The 11,875-nt window shown below is 33.8% G+C and overlaps 2 pseudogenes; one reads left to right on the top strand and one right to left on the bottom strand.

Moving 5' to 3' along the window:
- Positions 1 to 369: 369 nt before the first annotated feature.
- On the top strand, positions 370 to 4,194 carry LOC11418052 (protein disulfide isomerase-like 1-6; annotated as a pseudogene).
- Positions 4,195 to 4,881: 687 nt separating this feature from the next.
- Positions 4,882 to 9,858, bottom strand: LOC11417363 (pre-mRNA-processing-splicing factor 8A-like; annotated as a pseudogene).
- Between the last annotated feature and the right edge of the window lie 2,017 nt (positions 9,859 to 11,875).

Here is an 11,875-nt window from a genome sequence, read left to right on the forward strand (position 1 = left end):
ATATGTTAAGGTATTTTTGTAACACAATTTGGCGTCCAAGGAGTGCTTTCAGTTCTACATTTTTTATAACTGTGGTTTCTGCTACTAGTACGTGCTTGGTGTTGGTTTATGTATTATAGAGACTTGCTTATTGTACATTAATTTGTTTTCATGATGTCTTGTTATCGAAGTTTTAAATTGTGGTCACATTGTGTATTTGATACTATGGAGAATTGTGGTCAAAATGTGGCTGATGCAACCTTAATCCTTGTCGTGGTGTGGTTATAGTGACGTCAAAAACCTGGATGTCCGCCCTGGATCGTGGTTGCAGACGTTGTTTTGTAGCCCTACTTATTATCCCAAATGATGACCTCAATGCACCGATAAATGTTGAACTATTTAGAAATGAATTGCTTGAATCACCTGAAATGTTTATATGTTGAGGAGTTATGTGATTGTTCCAGGGATGATATAGTTATATGGGCAAGAAAAAGGACTGGTATGCCTGTTATTCGGATAAGTACAGAGAAAGCAGCGGAGGAATTTCTGAAAAAGTATCACACTTTTCTCATTGGCCGCTTTGATAAATTTGAGGTAAGTAAAATCATCTCATAATGTATTCTAGAGGCACCAAGTTGACATGAGGTTCACGTGATTGGGAGTTGTGGTGTTGATCAATTAACAAAGTAGTTTGGCATATTTAGTGATGCTTTTGAATTATTATTCTGGATTTTGTACTGTGGTATTATTATAGCATGTTTGTATTAAAATATGCCAGGGCCCTGAATATGTAGAATTTGTGAATGCTGCAAAGTCAGATAATGAAACCCAAGTAATGAGGTCATACCAAGTTAATAGGCAAAACTTTATTGGCTATGCAGATGGAGCTTTCACGTTGGATAAAATAATGGAGTTTTTGAGCTACAACAAATTTCCATTAGTTACACAACTCACTTAAACGAATTCTGTCAGAGTCTACTCAAGCCCAGTCAAGCATCAGGTCACTATTATTTCCAAGTTTGATTTATAATTGGATATTCAATGGTGTACAGTTCTGTTCATATTCTGTGATTTGCCTGTTTTTGCCACATGTTGATTGCCCCTGGATGCTTTGCTGTTGATAACTTAAACTTATTTGATCATTTATATTTCTGTTCTAGCTTAACAATAACCAAAGTTAATTGTCATTCCCTAGGTTTTTATCTTTGCGAACATTGATGACTTCAAGAATCTTCTTGATCCACTTCAAGAAGTAGCAAGAACTTTCAAGTCGAAGGTAATTACTTTGATCTGTATTTGGGGTCTCGAAACCGTTAAACAATTTTCTGGTCTAAATTTTTCCTTCAAATGCAGATAATGTTTATATACGTGGATATTAACAACGAGAACCTTGCAAAGCCCTTCCTGACAATGTTTGGTCTTGAAGAATCAACAAATACTGTGGTTAGTTTTCAAGTTAATAACAATGACTTGTTTTGGATTGTTTATCAATCTAGATAATTGTGGAAACTTAAACAAATTATTTCTTGGTATGCCAAATAGGTAGTTGCATTTGATAATGGAATGAGCTCAAAATTTCTATTGGAGTCAAAACCAACACGAAGCAATATTGAAGTATTATCTTCTGTTCATATTTATTACTCTTTGAGTGTCACCTGCTGAAGGCAACTAATTAATGTTAACTTGGAATTCTGCAGGAGTTCTGCAGTAAACTTGTGCAAGGTTCTTTGTTGACTTACTTCAAGTCGCAGCCAATACCAGATAATGTGAGAACCATTTGACATTTTTCTGCATGATTTTCCTATGCATCCAAGGTGTCTGTCCTACTATAGTGTTTGATGATGGGATAAAACCGCAAGTGCACGGTCTTACCGAAGTAGTATGAAAAGAATATCGTTCCGACAGGGAGTAGTTTAATTCAATTAACCTTTGATGATGATTAGAGGAGAAACAAGTTGTAAGTGGAGGTTTTCAAACGGTTGAAAGATAATAATATAAAAGGAGCCTTGGGATCGTTGGTTCATCTAAATAACAAGTCCTTCACAAACCAAACTATAAGCTTATAATGTTATGTGACCTAATTTCTCAAGACAGTTTCTCTTTTGTTTCTTTAGCAACCAAGCCTATTTCGCTGACTTGATTACTATTAGATTTTGGTTCCTCTAACAACCAAACCTATTTCGCTGACTTGATCATTATTAGTTCCCTTGAAGATCGAAACTATGTCTCAATGATTGCAAAAACTATTTCGCTGCCTTTGCAATCCTTGTCTAAATTCACTTGTTCGAATATCAAAGCTCCACTTTCGTTTTATGAATTGATATTTGAGATGATGGATAAACAATTATCAAACCCTCTACTTTCGTTTCCACAGTTTGATAATGGTTTATTCATGTTAAAACGGTGAATTTAGATAAGAAATTAGGGTTACATAAGATTAAGGCTTAGAACTTGGTTTGATTAGGATTATGTCATTTAGGCTTATCCAACAATCCCAAGACAAGGAGAAGTTTACTCACTCATGTTCATCGTAGACATGGGGAAGAAGAGAGAAAGCATAAAAGTAAATGACAAGAAAATAAAGGAAAAGAAAAGAACTTTAATTAGAAAAGCAATTGTCACTTATTGAATTCCCAGAAAAGATGAATATTTGTGATGGATAGCTACTCTATTTATAGCATACATTCGACTTAAAATCTAAGCAATTACATTACTGGAATGTTCCACAAAAAACTGCGGGCTAAATTAGAGTAGCTTAAAATCTAAGCAAAAGCAGCAAAAATGACTCTGGAGGCTTAAAATCTAAGCCTTTCAATTTAAGTTAATAAATTGATTTATACGTAAAATGTGTCACATTTATTCTTTTATACATATAGTTAGTTAATTAGTTATCTATAAATAATATAACAGACCAATAAAAGTGATTTCGAAGTTATATATTTTGTTCTGAAACTTAATTCTCGTCTTCGATTAATGATAATGGCATTCCAACTTGCAGACTGAAGCTATTGTCCAAGTTGTTGTTGGGAAAACATTTGATGAAGAAATTTTGAACAGCAAGAAGGATGTGGTTTTAGAGGTTTGTGAAGTTTTATATGTTCTATATCTCTTGTATGTGTGTCATGTTCATACTTATTTAAAGAGGGAGGGGAAAAATGCCTTCATCATCGAAGAACTCATTGTTTTCTGATAGATGCCGCTTTGCACCAATTTTTTTATGGATAAAATGATTTCAGAGAATTCAATAAGAAGAGCTTTTACTATGCGATAGAAACCCAAGCAATGACACATGTGTCCAAATTCCGTCATGTATTAATTTGGAGATGTCACTATTTCAAAGAATTCAATAAGAGCATTTTACTATGTGGTAGAAACCCTGTCATATAGCTTTATTGTGTATGCCTTGGTTGATTTTAACTCGCGGCTCGTGAATCATTACTGTAAAACAGGTATTCACACCTTGGTGTTTCAACTGTGAGGACACAAGCAAGCAAGTAGAGAAGTTGGCAAAACACTACAAAAGTTCATGTAATTTAATATTTGCAAAGATAGATGCTTCAGCAAATGAACATCCAAAACTGCAAGTAAGTGTTATTACAAAGAAGTTGTCTCGCCTTTTTTTTATTTAATGGTAAACAAAACACTGAATAATATTGTTCACTAATATGATCAAAGTTTATGTTTACTGAAGGTTAATTTTACCTTTCCTAATATTTCAGGTGAATGATTTTCCCACACTTTTACTTTACAAAGCAAATGATAAGACAAATCCGGTAATTACTCAACGGCACCCTGATTTTGGTGATATAATTTTTCGTTTACAAAATTACCTCGCTTCTATAACGAAACGCTTGTTTAATGCAGATCAAGCTTTCTACGAAATCTAGTTTGAAAGAATTGGCTGCATCCATCAACAAACACGTTAAAGTCAAGGATCAAGTCGCCAAAGATGAGCTATAGAACAAATCAATGTTTTGGGAGAAAAGTAGTTGTTAACCTTCAGAAAGGAAACATTATGGAAAAATATATGTTAGGATGCCTTGCTTGAGCATTTTCAAACTTTCTTCAGCTTCCCCCTCTTTTTTGGGTGATCCAGATGTAATTTAGATTGTTATCAGAGTTAGCTCACTGCAAAATGGCAAAAAGCTTAAGCAGTGATAAACCGGCACTGGTTAATATTTTTCCATTCAAATCTCATAGAAAACCACTGTACTTGTATGTACTGATAATGATTTCTCTTGTCTCAACAGTCAACAACTAAATAAGCTGTTGCAATGTCATGCATATCGTTTTTTTAAGGCACGTAACCTTTTATAATGGATGGTTCCATTTTTAGGTATATTACATAATCTCAATTCCAAAAAGAGTCCTATTTTTTTATACCTATTTCTCTATCTCATTTTATCACATCTCTTTAACATGAGTTAGATCTGTTGTAAAGAATAATAGTCTTGTAAATGTGAAGCTCGATATTTTTTATTATACATGCAACTGCAAGTAGATACCAAACTCCATCAAATCAAAACAGGTGCAATAATTAATAAATACACGGGGTGCATGCTACACTGAAGCTCCAATTCACCAAAAAGTCAAAATATACGATTACCCAAAAATATCTTCTTTCTATTCATACGTTGTTTTTTTTTTTTTTTGCCAACAATTTTAACAAGATTAATTAAAATTTTATACAATGATAAAACTGTCAACAAATAAACATACTAGTACAATTTTAGTAAAAAATAAAACATACTAGTGCAATTTAAAGTAGTATACTTGTCCTAAAAAAATACATAAAGTAATATACTCAAACTTTTTAAGTAATATACTTGCCCTGAAAAAATAAAATATAAAGTAATATACTCAAACTTTTGGTTAAAAAAAGTAATACTTAATACATATATATGGGCAAATGCAAAAAACTTGAAATTCTCAGAATATATTTACTTATCAAAAATAAGGGGGTAACATTATGTAAACAAACAGGAGAACATCTAAGCAACTAAAGAGATACAAGGACAAGTTGTCCCAGGCTTTTCATTGCTGAAAATGCAGAATGTAGCCGCGATTTGAAGGATGCGGTATTTTGGCACCAATCTTGCATGTGAAGCTGACTATTCAAAGAACTCTTATCAACATTCACAGCCTGTTGACCTCTGTTGCCGTCCACCGCCACCGACGTCAATTGTTTCTGGCATGTATCTGTCATAATCAACAACCAGGATCAAACAAAATATCTACGGAAGTGTCCCAACCATCCTCCTCAAAGAGAATCACTTGAAACTAGCTAGCTAGTGCTCCAATTGAAATAGCAAGTTATACATTCATTCATAGTGGTGAAATGAACGAAAAACAAATCAAAGCTGTGAATCAAAGCCACTCGATCTTAAAATAAGATTGCATCTTTTTCCTTCTTCCCCCTACCATCTTTAATATTCTAAATCCTACTAACGAAACTTTTTTTTTGAAAGAGCAAAACTTCTTAAATGGTCCACAGTTAACAATGTGCATAAAGAACACTAAAATTTACGAAAACTCACAATTCTTCTTCAGGTTCATTCTCGAGAGCATTTTTGGTAATACACTCAAAAGCAGCCTCAACATTAAAACCCTCCTTTGCAGAGGTCTCAAAGTATGGTATATTCCCCTTGGAAGCACACCATGCCTTTGCTTTCTTCTCAGAAACCTGAAACAGAAGCAACAAATGCAGACATGAATTAACCCCGTGAACATATGGTAAATCAAACCCCTCTCAAGAGGAAGAAAATCTATCAACTATATATGATTGAATTCTGAAAAATAATCTGTGGTTGAATAAAACCATTTGTGGTTCTGTGGCCTTCAAAATGAGATCCCCAAATTTCTCAATTTTCAAACAAGCTTGGAAAGGAAGCTGAAGCTCACTTCCTTTGATAACAATATTGGGGAAATCCAGCAAGTGAACTTCCAATGGGTCCAACATTCCTTTACGAGTAACAATAATCTGCTTGGGCTGCTCTTCCACAGGCAAAGACCTTACTAGAGCTGCAACTTCTTCTGCTGTTTTCCACTTTGCCAGTTGGCCAAGACGCTTCTGACCAGCCCATACACTCGTACGAATAACCTGCAAGGTATAATGTAAGACATGAATACCTAGACAACTAACCTTAGAAACAGCTCAGTAAAAACGGGAACACTAAAACAAACCTTAAGAAACAACTGTCCAGTTCTTGGATTGAAAATAAAAATGGCACCATTGATGGGTTTTGTAGTAAAATTTCCTTCAAAAGTCTTGTGAACTGTAACCCGATACACATTAGTGTCATCAACAAACCATATGATTTGGTTGCTAAATATCTCTCCATAGTTTTGGGAAGACAGATATGGTTCAGTGGGTTCAGAAGAGTACAACTGCAAACCTTTTCTGATGTGTTCCTTCAAAACATACAATGCAGGATTTGACTGTAATACACAACATCAGTAAAAATCAATCAAGTATGAAAGATAGTAAAAATATTACATAGTACAGGCACAAGAGCTTATCAAAAAAAATATATGAAAGTTCACTCAAATGTAACTTCATGTGTAAAAAAATTATTTACCTTCATAATCTTATTCATGGCCTGCTGAAGTAATGGCTTTGATCCAGGGAACCAATTCCCAAATGCAGAATGCAAGTTATATGCCAAATCAAGGCCAATCATAACCCCTGCATGGAGGGGGGGAAAAAAATGATCAAGTAACACTAGATATAAAATCATATAAGAAATATAGCGAAATGACAGAGACAAACCAGTAGGAGATGGGTATAGACATGTTATCTGTTGTGTAATCCATAAATTTGGCCCGGGTATAACGCTCAATGTCGTGAGAATCATAATCACCCCATCTTAGCTGAACATCAATCCAGTACTTATTGCTTGCTTTCTGATCAAAAACATCCTTAGATTCAGCTACAAGACTAGGCCTTGACATTGGCCATCTGTGGGCAGCAAAGAGAAGGATGTCCGCACAAGAACTGTTCATTTTGTAACTCTTCCTAGGATGGATTGTTTCCTTCTGAACAGTCTCAATCTCCAAAGCGTCCAACTCTTGATCCAAAACCTGACAAAGATCCATGACAACACTCATGGATCTTCTGCCACAAGTGAGCTCTGAATATCTGGATCAGAGATATCTTCAAAGTTGGAATTTTCCCATGCATGAAAATACCAGTCAGATCTAGCTGCACTTGGAAACCAACATAAACATTGGCTCGGTTAATGGTTGGTGACCACCACAGTGTAAATCTACGGTTGGGTATCTGGTTGAGACCAGATCTCTGTGCATTGGTGAGCTTCTTATACTTCATAGATTCCTCGAAACCTGATGCCTTTTCCCAGAATAGACCTTCCCAAGTTGGAAAACTGTGAAAATTAAAAATAGGAGGAGGATTAATCTTCTTCCATAGTGGAGATAAATTAACAAGTTGGACATGCTGCAAGTAGATTTACAATTCCTAGACCTTCCACCAAATATGATGTCAGGGAAAAGTCTGGCCCGTGACGTAAGACAGACGGACCATTTTAGTGATGTGTTCTGTGTTTGAATTGTGTCCAACAAGACATGTCAACTAACATCCTTACATGATAAAAATATTGACTCCTACATGGCTACAAAATTAACACACAACATCGACTCATTGGGGAGCTAAATTAAGATTTGAAAGAGATAACAAGTCATAGCATGCTCTGTCTTCAAATTCTAACCAATTTTAATTCATTAAATATTAAGCCAAGTGTACATTTCCAAAAGCTTACATTTTAGTTGTTCACTATATATCAACCAGTAGTAAAAGTTGATATTGAACTTACGCATGGCAATTACTAATTATGAATTGGGAATCTTCATTCTTACATTTTAAATTCTGTAAGGCGTTACCATGCAAGTGACCTATATTTTTTAGAACTTGGTGTTGCTATCATCTTATGTTTATTTTGTGTCTCGTTTCTGTATCTGTCAGATTTACAAGATAAAATGCATACGGCTAAAAATAAGTGGTGTATAACAACTGGACGGACTCGTCAAGATTTATTTCGACTTCTGAAAATGGTTAAACATAGGGAAAATCACTACACTAACCCAAACAGAAAACTAATTCACTGGAAAAATATCACTTACTATGTTCCTTTGAATAATGTGTGTTCAAGAATTCCTTCAACTCCTCCAAGGGCTTGAATAACATCAGTTCGGTAATTATTCAAATTCCACAACTTCCCATCGTGCCTCTGGTGTGTCCCCCAGAAAGGATTGTTTTAGAACTTGATATTGCTTGAAATCTCTACGCACCCTCCATCCTTTATCATAAGCCAAAGCGTGTCTATCTTTCTGAAACAAAGTGTTAATACGTGGAATTCCTCTGTCCCATGAGTCCTGCCAAGACAATCAAAAGTAAGTAAATAAATAGATTCCCCATTATTGAAAAGACAGACTTATTGTAACTACACGTTCAAACACACCAAAACCCCAAAAATTTCAGAGCACTCACTTCCAAATCCTCAAGGGTCAAGCGTCTATTTTGTGCTTGTGCTTCCTGCCTTTTCAATGCATATTCAGCCCAGACACGCTGTGAATCAACAAACTCACTTTCCCAAGGCTGCATCATCCAAGAAAACATAAAAATATAAAAAAACTATATATAAATCTATCAAATGTAAGTACAAATACCAAGCTACGTAACAGAAAAAAATGGTTAACCTGTATATAGCGATAAAGATTGGGAATCAACTGGTCCTCCTCATGACTCATCCCACTTCTAAAGTGGGTTACAGCGACATCTGTCTGCTGACTATACCGTAGATCACTATGTGGAATCAAAATGTGACCCATAGACAACATTCCAAGTCCTCCAATTTCCTTTGGGGTGTAGAAAATGACAGGCGGAAACCTGGTAAAAGAGACAGAAACACAGATTTGATCAACGGGACTAAAAGTTCCAAATGAACTACTAAATAATTGTATGATTGTTACCTGCTAGGCATCTTTGAGCTGAGTCCAATCTTGATACGAGTCTGAATTTTATTTTCACATTTAACAAGCAAATCCAACAGCTCTTGAGTGTGTACAGTTGCCTCTCGGAAATAAGTCATGAGTCCTGAAAAGAACCAGAGTCAGGGGAAAAATTGACAAAAATCTCTGCAAAAAAAAATCCTAAAACTCAACTTCCATTACCTATTAAAGCTGTATTCCACTTATTGACAATTTTTGTGAATGTATTAGAACACGAAGACATAAGAATCTGTCTCACACGATTCTCAAACACCTTCATGTGTTCATCGTCAACTCTTAAGAAGGCAACAGCTGTTCTTTCTTTTGTCTGTTCATTCTGGAGATTCCAGACACCATCTCTTGTGTTACTAAATGCTTCTTGAGTCATTCTAATTTTAGGAAGTATCCTCACTTCAAATCCACACCTGTAGGATATTAAGAGGTGTTATCAAAGAGAGATCCATTCATTCATACACATAGGCTAAAGGATGAACCAAATCCCAAAAACAAAGGCCTGACAATCTGGAGTTTGTTAATGATGGTATCCCTTCTTAGACAACCTTGCTGATAAAGGAACATCATCATCATCATCATCTTCAGATTCATAGTCTTCACGAGAATCTGAATGCGATGTTTTTTTATCGAATGATGTGAGCCATTTAAAATTGAAGCGTCCTTCATCATCACCAACACATAAATTTGGGTTATTAGAAGCCTCGACAACATCCATGATTCAACTATAGAAAACTTTAAACTCTCAGCTATTACACAAACCCCTCAAAATCCTGGGAAGAAAAGATAAAAGCTTCAACCTTTAGCTTTGAAAAATTTCTAGGACATTATTCAAATAATACCCGTGAAAATATTCAAAATAGACATTTCAAGGTTTAATCATAAACAATGACCATGTAAAAAAATGTAAACTTTTAAAGTTTCAATATATAAATAAATAAAAACATACACATTCAGTAGCTCTGATCTAACATTGTATGATATTGATTTTTCTAGAAAAAAGACATGAAATGAAAGTATAAATAAACGTAGAAGAAAAGTATACTAATAGACATGAAAAATAGAGGGTAAATACCTTTTTTGTCCTTGTAATATTAGCGAATTCCGGTTTTAGTCCCTGTAAAAAAAGATATTTAGATTATGTATCTGTAATTTCAGATTCTTCCACTTTTGGTCACTCCTTTCATCAAGTCAGCAAAATCTGCATAAATTACGTCCCTGTAATTTCATATTCCTCCCACTTTTGGTCCCTCTAATTTCAGATTACTCCACTTTTGGTCCCTCATTTTACGTGTCATATATGCAGATTCTGCTGGCGTGGTGAAATGAGGGACCAAAAGTGAAAAAATCTGAAATTACAGGGACGAAAACTGGAATTCGCTAATATTACAGGACAAAAAGAGGTATTTACCCAAAAATAAAAGAGAATGACGAAAAAGAAGTGAAGGATTTTACCAATTAGTTGAATTTGTGAAGCTTCCAATGGCGAAAGATAGAGTAAACCCTAGAGGATGAGAAAAAAAAATGAAATTTGGAGAGTGAAATGAATGAGACAGACACAAAAGAAGATGAGAATCTTGTGTTGTTATTTTTGGTTGCCGATGAGCTTGGTTCGGTATGTTGAAGTGGGCCCCACAAAACAGACTTCTTAATGGCAAATAACTTGTTCATTAAGCTGTTGAGGGAATATTAGGAAGTACAGTTCAGCATACAAACAAATTTATGCACTGAAAAGTTGAATTTGAATCCATAATACTATCAAAAAAACTTTAGGAGATGAAAACTTGAATTGAATGTATATGTAAATTAAGGGTAATTTAATAAGAGAATTGCTGTATATGTATATGTAAATATCACAAGTGCATAACAGGTTTCAGGTTAGGGAACTTCTATGGTACATTCACAATTTTGAGTGTACCGGTACTTTTGTTGTACAAAATTTATAAATTAACGATCACTTTAATGAAATAAAAAGGTATTTGTCAATATTTATATTTTAGAAAACATCATTTCATAAGAAAAACCATCATTTCATTATTTATAAGGATTATATTAAAAAAATTACATTTTGTCATAAAAAATAATCAATATTCATTGTTATAAGTAATAAAAATTCTTAAAAATTAAATTTTATTTCGTCGAAACTTTTGGTAAATAAAATTTAATTATCTTAGTTGTCAATGATAGAAAATAATTATTTTTCTTTAAAAAAACAACTAATTTATTATTAATTTTATGACTTGGTGTACCGATACACCCAAATTCATTAGATGTACCATAGAATTTGCCTTCAGGTTATCATATAAATACCTGTAAATGCTTCTCATTCAATAAGATTTTGAACCATTTGTTCATTTCTCTTAATTATTTCATAAGAACGTATACATACGATTCATATATTTATTCTTAAATTCAAGTTCTACAATAATATATATGTATTCAATTCACATTATTTTATAAATGACACCCAAATATAATAATCCAAAAATAATTAAGGTTAAACACACAATTATTATCTTGTCAATTTTATGGACAAAATTGAATATGAGTCGTATCCAGGGTCTTCCCTTAAGGAGTGCAAACATCTTTACTAAGGTGCAAGGTCATTTCTATAAAATTGGAGACCCGACTTTCATAGTAAAGATAATCCCCTTATAAAATAAAACACATTTTTTTATATAAAAAAAAAAAGCAAAAAAAAAAAGTTTATAACTTTTGTTTTATTTTATTTTCGTAGAGAATAATTATAATGTTTGTTGTTAAAACATTGTTATTTTATACGACAAGTATGAGCCAAAAATTACAATTAGTGCTCTAAAAAATAGGAACAAAAACATATTTAACCCAAAATTAAAAATTACCTTATTAAACTTGATTTTTT

This window comes from Medicago truncatula, chromosome 2 (genome assembly GCF_003473485.1).
Source record: "Medicago truncatula cultivar Jemalong A17 chromosome 2, MtrunA17r5.0-ANR, whole genome shotgun sequence".
Classification (NCBI taxonomy): Eukaryota; Viridiplantae; Streptophyta; class Magnoliopsida; order Fabales; family Fabaceae; genus Medicago; species Medicago truncatula.